This window comes from Somniosus microcephalus, chromosome 3, assembly GCF_052327205.1.
Source record: "Somniosus microcephalus isolate GS21.2 chromosome 3, FLI_Smic_1.0, whole genome shotgun sequence".
Taxonomy (NCBI): Eukaryota; Metazoa; Chordata; class Chondrichthyes; order Squaliformes; family Somniosidae; genus Somniosus; species Somniosus microcephalus.
In genome coordinates, this window is record NC_140989.1 from 199,337,263 (window position 1) to 199,352,255 (window position 14,993).

The following is a 14,993-nucleotide window of genomic DNA, read 5'->3' on the forward strand; positions in this document are numbered from 1 at the left end:
AATCTCTGCGACTCTGAATCTCTGCGACTCTGAATCTCTGGGACTCTGAATCTCTGCGACTCGGAATCTCTGCGACTCTGAATCTCTGCGACTCTGAATCTCTGGGACTCTGAATTTCTGTGACTCTGAATATCTGGGACTCTGAATCTCTGGGACTCCTCTGAATCTCTGGGATTCTGAATTTCTGGGACTCCTCTGAATCTCTGGGACTCTGCATCTCTGGGAATCTGAATCTCTGGGACTCTGAATCTCTGGGACTCTGAATCTCTGGGACTCTGAATCTCTGGGACGCTGTACCTCTGGGACTCTGAGTCTCTGGGACTCTGAATCTCTGGGACTCTGAATCTCTGGGACTCTGAATCTCTGGGACTCTGAATCTCTGGGACTCTGAATCCCTGGGACTCTGAATCTCTGGTACTCTGAAACTCTGGGAATCTGAATCTCTGGGACTCTGAAACTCTGGGACTCTGAATCTCTGGGACTCTGAATCTCTGGGACGCTGAATCTCTGGGATTCTGAATCTCTGGGACTCTGAATCTCTGGGACGACTGTGAATCTCTGGGACGACTCTGAATCTCTGGGACGACTCTGAATCTCTGGGACTCTGAATCTCTGGGACTCTGAATCCCTGGGACTCTGAATCTCTGGTACTCTGAAACTCTGGGAATCTGAATCTCTGGGACTCTGAAACTCTGGGACTCTGAATCTCTGGGACTCTGAATCTCTGGGACGCTGAATCTCTGGGATTCTGAATCTCTGGGACTCTGAATCTCTGGGACGACTGTGAATCTCTGGGACGACTCTGAATCTCTGGGACGACTCTGAATCTCAGGGAATCTGAATCTCTGGGACTCTGAATCTCTGGGATGCTGAATCACTGGGACTCTGAATCTCTGGGACTCTGAATCTCTGGGACTCTGAATCTCTGTGACTCTGAATCTCTGGGACTCTGAATCTCTGGGACGCTGAATCTCTGGGACTCTGAATCTCTGGGACTCTGAATCTCTGGGTCTCTGAATCCCTGGGACACTGAATCTCTGGGACTCTGAATCCCTGGGAGTCTGAATCTCTGGGAATCTGAATCTCTGGGACTCTGAAACTCTGGGAATCTGAATCTCTGGGACTCTGAATCTCTGGGACGTCTCTGAATCTCTGGAACGACTCTGAATCTCTGGGACGACTCCGAATCTCAGGAAATCTGAATCTCTGGGACTCTGAATCTCTGGGACTCTGAATCTCTGGGACGACTCTGAATCTCTGGGACGACTCTGAATCTCAGGGAATCTGAATCACTGGGAATCTGAATCTCTGGGACTCTGAATCTCTGGGACGCTGCATCGCTGGGACGCTGAATCTCTGGGACTCTGAATCTCTGGGACTCTGAATCTCTGGGACTCTGAATCTCTGCATCTCTGAATCTCTGGGACTCTGAATCTCTGGGACTCTGAATCTCTGGGACTCTGAATCACTGGGACTCTGAATCTCTGGGACTCTGAATCTCTGGGACTCCCCTGAATCTCTGGGACTCTGAATCTCTAGGACTCCTCTGAATCTCTGGGTCTCTGAATCTCTGGGACTCTGAATCTCTGGGACTCCGAATCTCTGGGACTCTGAATCTCTGGGACTCTGAATCTCTGCGACTCGGAATCTCTGCGACTCTGAATCTCTGCGACTCTGAATCTCTGGGACTCTGAATTTCTGGGACTCTGAATCTCTGGGACTCTGAATCTCTGGGACTCTGAATTTCTGTGACTCTGAATATCTGGGACTCTGAATCTCTGGGATTCTGAATTTCTGGGACTCCTCTGAATCTCTGGGACTCTGAATCTCTGGGAAACTGAATCTCTGGGACTCTGAATCTCTGGGACTCTGAAGCTCTGGGACTCTGAATCTCTGGGACGCTGAATCTCTGGGACGCTGAATCTCTGGGACTCTGAATCTCTGGGACTCTGAATCTCTGGGACTCTGAATCTCTGGGACTCTGAATCTCTGGGACTCTGAATCCCTGGGACTCTGAATCTCTGGTACTCTGAAACTCTGGGAATCTGAATCTCTGGGACTCTGAATCTCTGGGACTCTGAAACTCTGGGACTCTGTATCTCTGGGACGCTGAATCTCTGGGACGACTCTGAATCTCTGGGACGACTCTGAATCTCAGGGAATCTGAATCTCTGGGAATCTGAATCTCTGGGACTCTGAAACTCTGGGACGACTCTGTATCTCTGGGACGACTCTGAATCTCAGGGAATCTGAATCTCTGGGAATCTGAATCTCTGTGACTCTGAATCTCTGGGAATCTGAATCTCTGGGACTCTGAATCTCTGGGACTCTGAATCTCTGTGACTCTGAATCTCTGGGACTCTGAATCTCTGGGACTCTGAATATCTGGGACACTGAATGTCTGGGACTCTGAATCTCTGGGACTCTGGATCCCTGGGACTCTGAATCTCTGGGACTCTGAATCTCTGGGTCTCTGAATCTCTGGGACTCTGAATCTCTGGGACGCTGAATCACTGGGACTCTGAATCTCTGGAACTCTGAATCTCTGGGACTCTGAATCTCTGGGACTCTGAATCTCTGTGACTCTGAATCTCTGGGACTATGAATCTCTGGGACTCTGAATCTCTGCATCTCTGAATCTCTGGGTCTCTGAATCTCTGGGACTCTGAATCTCTGGGACTCTGAATCTCTGGGACTCTGAATCTCTGGGACTCTGAATCTCTGGGACTCCCCTGAATCTCTGGGACTCTGAATCTCTAGGACTCCTCTGAATCTCTGGGTCTCTGAATTTCTGGGACTCTGAATCTCTGGGACTCTGAATCTCTGGGACTCTGAATCTCTGCGACTCGGAATCTCTGCGACTCTGAATCTCTGCGACTCTGAATCTCTGGGACTCTGAATCTCTGCGACTCGGAATCTCTGCGACTCTGAATCTCTGCGACTCTGAATCTCTGGGACTCTGAATTTCTGTGACTCTGAATATCTGGGACTCTGAATCTCTGGGACTCCTCTGAATCTCTGGGATTCTGAATTTCTGGGACTCCTCTGAATCTCTGGGACTCTGCATCTCTGGGAATCTGAATCTCTGGGACTCTGAATCTCTGGGACTCTGAATCTCTGGGACTCTGAATCTCTGGGACGCTGTACCTCTGGGACTCTGAGTCTCTGGGACTCTGAATCTCTGGGACTCTGAATCTCTGGGACTCTGAATCTCTGGGACTCTGAATCTCTGGGACTCTGAATCCCTGGGACTCTGAATCTCTGGTACTCTGAAACTCTGGGAATCTGAATCTCTGGGACTCTGAAACTCTGGGACTCTGAATCTCTGGGACTCTGAATCTCTGGGACGCTGAATCTCTGGGATTCTGAATCTCTGGGACTCTGAATCTCTGGGACGACTGTGAATCTCTGGGACGACTCTGAATCTCTGGGACGACTCTGAATCTCAGGGAATCTGAATCTCTGGGAATCTGAATTTCTGGGACTCTGAATCTCTGGGTCTCTGAATCTCTGGGACTCTGAATCTCTGCGACTCTGAATCTCTGTGACTCTGAATCTCTGGGACTCTGAATCTCTGGGACTCTGAATCTCTGGGACACTGAATCTCTAGGAAGCTGAATCTCTGGGATGCTGAATCTCTGGGACGCGGAATCTCTGGGACTCTGAATCTCTGGGACTCTGAATCTCTGGGACTCTGAATCTCTGGGACTCTGAACCTCTGGGACACTGAATCTCTGGGACTCTGAATCTCTGGGACTCTGAATCTCTGGGACTCTGAATCTCTGCGACTCTGAATTTCTGGGACTCTGAATCTCTGGGACTCTGAATCTCTGGGACTCTGGATCCCTGGGACTCTGAATCTCTGGGACTCTGAATCTCTGGGACTCTGAATGTCTGGGACTCTGAATCTCTGGGACGCTGAATCACTGGGACACTGAATCTCTGGGACTCTGAATCTCTGGGACTCTGAATCTCTGTGGCTCTGAATATCTGGGACTCTGAATCTCTGGGATGCTGAATCTCTGGGACCCTGAATCTCTGGGACTCTGAATCTCTGGGACTCTGAATCTCTGGGACTCTGAATCTCTGGGACTCTGAATCTCTGGGACTCTGAATCTCTGGGACTCTGAATCTCTGGGACTCTGAATCCCTGGGATGCTGAATCTCTGGGAATCTGAATCTCTGGGACTCTGAAACTCTGGGAATCTGAATCTCTGGGACTCTAAATCTCTGGGACGACTCTGAATCTCTGGAGCGACACTGAATCTCTGGGACGACTCTGAATCTCAGGAAATCTGAATCTCTGGGACTCTGAATCTCTGGGACTCTGAATCTCTGGGACGACTCTGAATCTCTGGGACGACTCTGAATCTCAGGGAATCTGAATCTCTGGGAATCTGAATCTCTTGGACTCTGAATCTCTGCGACTCAGAATCTCTGGGACTCTGAATCTCTGCGACACTGAATCTCTGTGACTCCGAATCTCTGGGGCTCTGAATCTCTGGGACTCTGAATCTCTGGGACTCTGAATCTCTGGGATGCTGAATCTCTGGGACGCTGAATCTCTGGGACGCGGAATCTCTGGGACTCGGAATCTCTGGGACTCTGAATCTCTGGGACTCTGAATCTCTGGGACTCTGAATCTCTGGGACTCTGAACATCTGGGACACTGAATCTCTGGGACTCTGAATCTCTGGGACTCTGAATCTCTGGGACACTGAATCTCTGGGACTCTGAATTTCTGGGACTCTGAATCTCTGGGACTCTGAATCTCTGGGACTCTGAATCTCTGGGACTCTGAATCCCTGGGACTCTGAATCTCTGGGAATCTGAATCTCTGGGACTCTGAAACTCTGGGAATCTGAATCTCTGGGACTCTGAACCTCTGGGACTCTGAATCTCTGGGACTCTGAATCTCTGGGACGCTGAATCTCTGGGATTCTGAATCTCTGGGACTCTGAATCTCTGGGACGACTCTGAATCTCTGGGATGACTCTGAATCTCTGGGACGACTCTGAATCTCAGGGAATCTGAATCTCTGGGAATCTGAATCTCTGGGACTCTGAATCTCTGGGACGACTCTGTATCTCTGGGACGACTCTGAATCTCAGGGAAGCTGAATCTCTGGGAATCTGAATCTCTGGGACTCTGAATTTCTGGGAATCTGAATCTCTGGGACTCTGAATCTCTGGGACTCTGAATCTCTGGGACTCTCAATCTCTGGGACTCTGGATCTCTGGGACTCTGAACATCTGGGACACTGAATCTCTGGGACTCTGAATCTCTGGGACTCTGGATCCCTGGGACTCTGAATCTCTGGGACTCTGAATCTCTGGGACTCTGAATGTCTGGGACTCTGAATCTCTGGGACGACTCTGAATCTCTGGGACGACTCTGAATCTCAGGGAATCTGAATCTCTGGGAATCTGAATCTCTTGGTCTCTGAATCTCTGCGACTCAGAATCTCTGGGACTCTGAATCTCTGCGACTCTGAATCTCTGTGACTCCGAATCTCTGGGGCTCTGAATCTCTGGGACTCTGAATCTCTGGGACTCTGAATCTCTGGGATGCTGAATCTCTGGGACGCTGAATCTCTGGGATGCGGAATCTCTGGGACTCGGAATCTCTGGGACTCTGAATCTCTGGGACTCTGAATCTCTGGGACTCTGAATCTCTGGGACTCTGAATCTCTGGGACTCTGAACATCTGGGACACTGAATCTCTGGGACTCTGAATCTCTGGGACTCTGAATCTCTGGGACACTGAATCTCTGGGACTCTGAATCTCTGGGACAACTCTGAATCTCTGGGACGACTCTGAATCTCAGGGAAACTGAATCTCTGGGAATCTGAATCTCTGGGACTCTGAATCTCTGGGACTCTGAATCTCTGGGACTCTGAATCTCTGGGACTCTGAATCTCTGGGACTCTGCATCTCTGGGACTCTGAATCTCTGGGACGCTGCATCGCTGGGACGCTGAATCTCTGGGAATCTGAATCTCTGGGACTCTGGATCTCTGGGACTCTGAATCTCTGGGACTCTGAATTTCTGGGACGCTGAACCTCTGTGACACTGAATCTCTGGGACACTGAATCTCTGGGACTCTGAATCTCTGCGAATCTGAATTTCTGGGACTCTGAATCTCTGGGACTCTGAATCTCTGGGACTCTGGATCCCTGGGACTCTGAATCTCTGGGACTCTGAATCTCTGGGACTCTGAATGTCTGGGACTCTGAATCTCTGGGACTCTGAATCTCTGGGATGCTGAATCACTGGGACTCTGAATCTCTGGGACTCTGAATCTCTGGGACTCTGAATCTCTGTGACTCTGAATCTCTGGGACTCTGAATCTCTGGGACGCTGAATCTCTGGGACTCTGAATCTCTGGGACTCTGAATCTCTGGGTCTCTGAATCCCTGGGACACTGAATCTCTGGGACTCTGAATCCCTGGGAGTCTGAATCTCTGGGAATCTGAATCTCTGGGACTCTGAAACTCTGGGAATCTGAATCTCTGGGACTCTGAATCTTTGGGACGTCTCTGAATCTCTGGAACGACTCTGAATCTCTGGGACGACTCCGAATCTCAGGAAATCTGAATCTCTGGGACTCTGAATCTCTGGGACTCTGAATCTCTGGGACGACTCTGAATCTCTGGGACGACTCTGAATCTCAGGGAATCTGAATCACTGGGAATCTGAATCTCTGGGACTCTGAATCTCTGGGACGCTGCATCGCTGGGATGCTGAATCTCTGGGACTCTGAATCTCTGGGACTCTGAATCTCTGGGACTCTGAATCTCTGCATCTCTGAATCTCTGGGACTCTGAATCTCTGGGACTCTGAATCTCTGGGACTCTGAATCTCTGGGACTCTGAATCTCTGGGACTCTGAATCTCTGGGACTCCCCTGAATCTCTGGGACTCTGAATCTCTAGGACTCCTCTGAATCTCTGGGTCTCTGAATCTCTGGGACTCTGAATCTCTGGGACTCCGAATCTCTGGGACTCTGAATCTCTGGGACTCTGAATCTCTGCGACTCGGAATCTCTGCGACTCTGAATCTCTGCGACTCTGAATCTCTGGGACTCTGAATTTCTGGGACTCTGAATCTCTGGGACTCTGAATCTCTGGGACTCTGAATTTCTGTGACTCTGAATATCTGGGACTCTGAATCTCTGGGATTCTGAATTTCTGGGACTCCTCTGAATCTCTGGGACTCTGAATCTCTGGGAAACTGAATCTCTGGGACTCTGAATCTCTGGGACTCTGAAGCTCTGGGACTCTGAATCTCTGGGACGCTGAATCTCTGGGACGCTGAATCTCTGGGACTCTGAATCTCTGGGACTCTGAATCTCTGGGACTCTGAATCTCTGGGACTCTGAATCCCTGGGACTCTGAATCTCTGGTACTCTGAAACTCTGGGAATCTGAATCTCTGGGACTCTGAATCTCTGGGACTCTGAATCTCTGGGACTCTGTATCTCTGGGACGCTGAATCTCTGGGACGACTCTGAATCTCTGGGACGACTCTGAATCTCAGGGAATCTGAATCTCTGGGAATCTGAATCTCTGGGACTCTGAAACTCTGGGAATCTGAATCTCTGGGACTCTAAATCTCTGGGACGACTCTGAATCTCTGGAGCGACACTGAATCTCTGGGACGACTCTGAATCTCAGGAAATCTGAATCTCTGGGACTCTGAATCTCTGGGACTCTGAATCTCTGGGACGACTCTGAATCTCTGGGACGACTCTGAATCTCAGGGAATCTGAATCTCTGGGAATCTGAATCTCTTGGACTCTGAATCTCTGTGACTCAGAATCTCTGGGACTCTGAATCTCTGCGACACTGAATCTCTGTGACTCCGAATCTCTGGGGCTCTGAATCTCTGGGACTCTGAATCTCTGGGACTCTGAATCTCTGGGATGCTGAATCTCTGGGACGCTGAATCTCTGGGACGCGGAATCTCTGGGACTCGGAATCTCTGGGACTCTGAATCTCTGGGACTCTGAATCTCTGGGACTCTGAATCTCTGGGACTCTGAATCTCTGGGACTCTGAACATCTGGGACACTGAATCTCTGGGACTCTGAATCTCTGGGACTCTGAATCTCTGGGACACTGAATCTCTGGGACTCTGAATTTCTGGGACTCTGAATCTCTGGGACTCTGAATCTCTGGGACTCTGAATCTCTGGGACTCTGAATCCCTGGGACTCTGAATCTCTGGGAATCTGAATCTCTGGGACTCTGAAACTCTGGGAATCTGAATCTCTGGGACTCTGAACCTCTGGGACTCTGAATCTCTGGGACTCTGAATCTCTGGGACGCTGAATCTCTGGGATTCTGAATCTCTGGGACTCTGAATCTCTGGGACGACTCTGAATCTCTGGGATGACTCTGAATCTCTGGGACGACTCTGAATCTCAGGGAATCTGAATCTCTGGGACTCTGAATCTCTGGGACTCTGAATCTCTGGGACTCTGAATCTCTGGGACTCTGAATCTCTGGGACTCTGAATCTCTGGGACTCCCCTGAATCTCTGGGACTCTGAATCTCTAGGACTCCTCTGAATCTCTGGGTCTCTGAATCTCTGGGACTCTGAATCTCTGGGACTCCGAATCTCTGGGACTCTGAATCTCTGGGACTCTGAATCTCTGCGACTCGGAATCTCTGCGACTCTGAATCTCTGCGACTCTGAATCTCTGGGACTCTGAATTTCTGGGACTCTGAATCTCTGGGACTCTGAATCTCTGGGACTCTGAATTTCTGTGACTCTGAATATCTGGGACTCTGAATCTCTGGGATTCTGAATTTCTGGGACTCCTCTGAATCTCTGGGACTCTGAATCTCTGGGAAACTGAATCTCTGGGACTCTGAATCTCTGGGACTCTGAAGCTCTGGGACTCTGAATCTCTGGGACGCTGAATCTCTGGGACGCTGAATCTCTGGGACTCTGAATCTCTGGGACTCTGAATCTCTGGGACTCTGAATCTCTGGGACTCTGAATCCCTGGGACTCTGAATCTCTGGTACTCTGAAACTCTGGGAATCTGAATCTCTGGGACTCTGAATCTCTGGGACTCTGTATCTCTGGGACTCTGTATCTCTGGGACGCTGAATCTCTGGGACGACTCTGAATCTCTGGGACGACTCTGAATCTCAGGGAATCTGAATCTCTGGGAATCTGAATCTCTGGGACTCTGAAACTCTGGGAATCTGAATCTCTGGGACTCTAAATCTCTGGGACGACTCTGAATCTCTGGAGCGACACTGAATCTCTGGGACGACTCTGAATCTCAGGAAATCTGAATCTCTGGGACTCTGAATCTCTGGGACTCTGAATCTCTGGGACGACTCTGAATCTCTGGGACGACTCTGAATCTCAGGGAATCTGAATCTCTGGGAATCTGAATCTCTTGGACTCTGAATCTCTGTGACTCAGAATCTCTGGGACTCTGAATCTCTGCGACACTGAATCTCTGTGACTCCGAATCTCTGGGGCTCTGAATCTCTGGGACTCTGAATCTCTGGGACTCTGAATCTCTGGGATGCTGAATCTCTGGGACGCTGAATCTCTGGGACGCGGAATCTCTGGGACTCGGAATCTCTGGGACTCTGAATCTCTGGGACTCTGAATCTCTGGGACTCTGAATCTCTGGGACTCTGAATCTCTGGGACTCTGAACATCTGGGACACTGAATCTCTGGGACTCTGAATCTCTGGGACTCTGAATCTCTGGGACACTGAATCTCTGGGACTCTGAATTTCTGGGACTCTGAATCTCTGGGACTCTGAATCTCTGGGACTCTGAATCTCTGGGACTCTGAATCCCTGGGACTCTGAATCTCTGGGAATCTGAATCTCTGGGACTCTGAAACTCTGGGAATCTGAATCTCTGGGACTCTGAACCTCTGGGACTCTGAATCTCTGGGACTCTGAATCTCTGGGACGCTGAATCTCTGGGATTCTGAATCTCTGGGACTCTGAATCTCTGGGACGACTCTGAATCTCTGGGATGACTCTGAATCTCTGGGACGACTCTGAATCTCAGGGAATCTGAATCTCTGGGAATCTGAATCTCTGGGACTCTGAATCTCTGGGACGACTCTGTATCTCTGGGACGACTCTGAATCTCAGGGAAGCTGAATCTCTGGGAATCTGAATCTCTGGGACTCTGAATTTCTGGGAATCTGAATCTCTGGGACTCTGAATCTCTGGGACTCTGAATCTCTGGGACTCTCAATCTCTGGGACTCTGGAGCTCTGGGACTCTGAATATCTGGGACACTGAATCTCTGGGACTCTGAATCTCTGGGACTCTGGATCCCTGGGACTCTGAATCTCTGGGACTCTGAATCTCTGGGACTCTGAATGTCTGGGACTCTGAATCTCTGGGACGACTCTGAATCTCTGGGACGACTCTGAATCTCAGGGAATCTGAATCTCTGGGAATCTGAATCTCTTGGTCTCTGAATCTCTGCGACTCAGAATCTCTGGGACTCTGAATCTCTGCGACTCTGAATCTCTGTGACTCCGAATCTCTGGGGCTCTGAATCTCTGGGACTCTGAATCTCTGGGACTCTGAATCTCTGGGATGCTGAATCTCTGGGACGCTGAATCTCTGGGATGCGGAATCTCTGGGACTCGGAATCTCTGGGACTCTGAATCTCTGGGACTCTGAATCTCTGGGACTCTGAATCTCTGGGACTCTGAATCTCTGGGACGACTCTGTATCTCTGGGACGACTCTGAATCTCAGGGAAGCTGAATCTCTGGGAATCTGAATCTCTGGGACTCTGAATTTCTGGGAATCTGAATCTCTGGGACTCTGAATCTCTGGGACTCTGAATCTCTGGGACTCTCAATCTCTGGGACTCTGGATCTCTGGGACTCTGAACATCTGGGACACTGAATCTCTGGGACTCTGAATCTCTGGGACTCTGGATCCCTGGGACTCTGAATCTCTGGGACTCTGAATCTCTGGGACTCTGAATGTCTGGGACTCTGAATCTCTGGGACGACTCTGAATCTCTGGGACGACTCTGAATCTCAGGGAATCTGAATCTCTGGGAATCTGAATCTCTTGGTCTCTGAATCTCTGCGACTCAGAATCTCTGGGACTCTGAATCTCTGCGACTCTGAATCTCTGTGACTCCGAATCTCTGGGGCTCTGAATCTCTGGGACTCTGAATCTCTGGGACTCTGAATCTCTGGGATGCTGAATCTCTGGGACGCTGAATCTCTGGGATGCGGAATCTCTGGGACTCGGAATCTCTGGGACTCTGAATCTCTGGGACTCTGAATCTCTGGGACTCTGAATCTCTGGGACTCTGAATCTCTGGGACTCTGAACATCTGGGACACTGAATCTCTGGGACTCTGAATCTCTGGGACTCTGAATCTCTGGGACACTGAATCTCTGGGACTCTGAATCTCTGGGACAACTCTGAATCTCTGGGACGACTCTGAATCTCAGGGAAACTGAATCTCTGGGAATCTGAATCTCTGGGACTCTGAATCTCTGGGACTCTGAATCTCTGGGACTCTGAATCTCTGGGACTCTGAATCTCTGGGACTCTGCATCTCTGGGACTCTGAATCTCTGGGACGCTGCATCGCTGGGACGCTGAATCTCTGGGAATCTGAATCTCTGGGACTCTGGATCTCTGGGACTCTGAATCTCTGGGACTCTGAATTTCTGGGACGCTGAACCTCTGTGACACTGAATCTCTGGGACACTGAATCTCTGGGACTCTGAATCTCTGCGAATCTGAATTTCTGGGACTCTGAATCTCTGGGACTCTGAATCTCTGGGACTCTGGATCCCTGGGACTCTGAATCTCTGGGACTCTGAATCTCTGGGACTCTGAATGTCTGGGACTCTGAATCTCTGGGACTCTGAATCTCTGGGATGCTGAATCACTGGGACTCTGAATCTCTGGGACTCTGAATCTCTGGGACTCTGAATCTCTGTGACTCTGAATCTCTGGGACTCTGAATCTCTGGGACGCTGAATCTCTGGGACTCTGAATCTCTGGGACTCTGAATCTCTGGGTCTCTGAATCCCTGGGACACTGAATCTCTGGGACTCTGAATCCCTGGGAGTCTGAATCTCTGGGAATCTGAATCTCTGGGACTCTGAAACTCTGGGAATCTGAATCTCTGGGACTCTGAATCTTTGGGACGTCTCTGAATCTCTGGAACGACTCTGAATCTCTGGGACGACTCCGAATCTCAGGAAATCTGAATCTCTGGGACTCTGAATCTCTGGGACTCTGAATCTCTGGGACGACTCTGAATCTCTGGGACGACTCTGAATCTCAGGGAATCTGAATCACTGGGAATCTGAATCTCTGGGACTCTGAATCTCTGGGACGCTGCATCGCTGGGATGCTGAATCTCTGGGACTCTGAATCTCTGGGACTCTGAATCTCTGGGACTCTGAATCTCTGCATCTCTGAATCTCTGGGACTCTGAATCTCTGGGACTCTGAATCTCTGGGACTCTGAATCTCTGGGACTCTGAATCTCTGGGACTCTGAATCTCTGGGACTCCCCTGAATCTCTGGGACTCTGAATCTCTAGGACTCCTCTGAATCTCTGGGTCTCTGAATCTCTGGGACTCTGAATCTCTGGGACTCCGAATCTCTGGGACTCTGAATCTCTGGGACTCTGAATCTCTGCGACTCGGAATCTCTGCGACTCTGAATCTCTGCGACTCTGAATCTCTGGGACTCTGAATTTCTGGGACTCTGAATCTCTGGGACTCTGAATCTCTGGGACTCTGAATTTCTGTGACTCTGAATATCTGGGACTCTGAATCTCTGGGATTCTGAATTTCTGGGACTCCTCTGAATCTCTGGGACTCTGAATCTCTGGGAAACTGAATCTCTGGGACTCTGAATCTCTGGGACTCTGAAGCTCTGGGACTCTGAATCTCTGGGACGCTGAATCTCTGGGACGCTGAATCTCTGGGACTCTGAATCTCTGGGACTCTGAATCTCTGGGACTCTGAATCTCTGGGACTCTGAATCCCTGGGACTCTGAATCTCTGGTACTCTGAAACTCTGGGAATCTGAATCTCTGGGACTCTGAATCTCTGGGACTCTGAATCTCTGGGACTCTGTATCTCTGGGACGCTGAATCTCTGGGACGACTCTGAATCTCTGGGACGACTCTGAATCTCAGGGAATCTGAATCTCTGGGAATCTGAATCTCTGGGACTCTGAAACTCTGGGAATCTGAATCTCTGGGACTCTAAATCTCTGGGACGACTCTGAATCTCTGGAGCGACACTGAATCTCTGGGACGACTCTGAATCTCAGGAAATCTGAATCTCTGGGACTCTGAATCTCTGGGACTCTGAATCTCTGGGACGACTCTGAATCTCTGGGACGACTCTGAATCTCAGGGAATCTGAATCTCTGGGAATCTGAATCTCTTGGACTCTGAATCTCTGTGACTCAGAATCTCTGGGACTCTGAATCTCTGCGACACTGAATCTCTGTGACTCCGAATCTCTGGGGCTCTGAATCTCTGGGACTCTGAATCTCTGGGACTCTGAATCTCTGGGATGCTGAATCTCTGGGACGCTGAATCTCTGGGACGCGGAATCTCTGGGACTCGGAATCTCTGGGACTCTGAATCTCTGGGACTCTGAATCTCTGGGACTCTGAATCTCTGGGACTCTGAATCTCTGGGACTCTGAACATCTGGGACACTGAATCTCTGGGACTCTGAATCTCTGGGACTCTGAATCTCTGGGACACTGAATCTCTGGGACTCTGAATTTCTGGGACTCTGAATCTCTGGGACTCTGAATCTCTGGGACTCTGAATCTCTGGGACTCTGAATCCCTGGGACTCTGAATCTCTGGGAATCTGAATCTCTGGGACTCTGAAACTCTGGGAATCTGAATCTCTGGGACTCTGAACCTCTGGGACTCTGAATCTCTGGGACTCTGAATCTCTGGGACGCTGAATCTCTGGGATTCTGAATCTCTGGGACTCTGAATCTCTGGGACGACTCTGAATCTCTGGGATGACTCTGAATCTCTGGGACGACTCTGAATCTCAGGGAATCTGAATCTCTGGGACTCTGAATCTCTGGGACTCTGAATCTCTGGGACTCTGAATCTCTGGGACTCTGAATCTCTGGGACTCTGAATCTCTGGGACTCCCCTGAATCTCTGGGACTCTGAATCTCTAGGACTCCTCTGAATCTCTGGGTCTCTGAATCTCTGGGACTCTGAATCTCTGGGACTCCGAATCTCTGGGACTCTGAATCTCTGGGACTCTGAATCTCTGCGACTCGGAATCTCTGCGACTCTGAATCTCTGCGACTCTGAATCTCTGGGACTCTGAATTTCTGGGACTCTGAATCTCTGGGACTCTGAATCTCTGGGACTCTGAATTTCTGTGACTCTGAATATCTGGGACTCTGAATCTCTGGGATTCTGAATTTCTGGGACTCCTCTGAATCTCTGGGACTCTGAATCTCTGGGAAACTGAATCTCTGGGACTCTGAATCTCTGGGACTCTGAAGCTCTGGGACTCTGAATCTCTGGGACGCTGAATCTCTGGGACGCTGAATCTCTGGGACTCTGAATCTCTGGGACTCTGAATCTCTGGGACTCTGAATCTCTGGGACTCTGAATCCCTGGGACTCTGAATCTCTGGTACTCTGAAACTCTGGGAATCTGAATCTCTGGGACTCTGAATCTCTGGGACTCTGAATCTCTGGGACTCTGTATCTCTGGGACGCTGAATCTCTGGGACGACTCTGAATCTCTGGGACGACTCTGAATCTCAGGGAATCTGAATCTCTGGGAATCTGAATCTCTGGGACTCTGAAACTCTGGGAATCTGAATCTCTGGGACTCTAAATCTCTGGGACGACTCTGAATCTCTGGAGCGACACTGAATCTCTGGGACGACTCTGAATCTCAGGAAATCTGAATCTCTGGGACTCTGAATCTCTGGGACTCTGAATCTCTGGGACG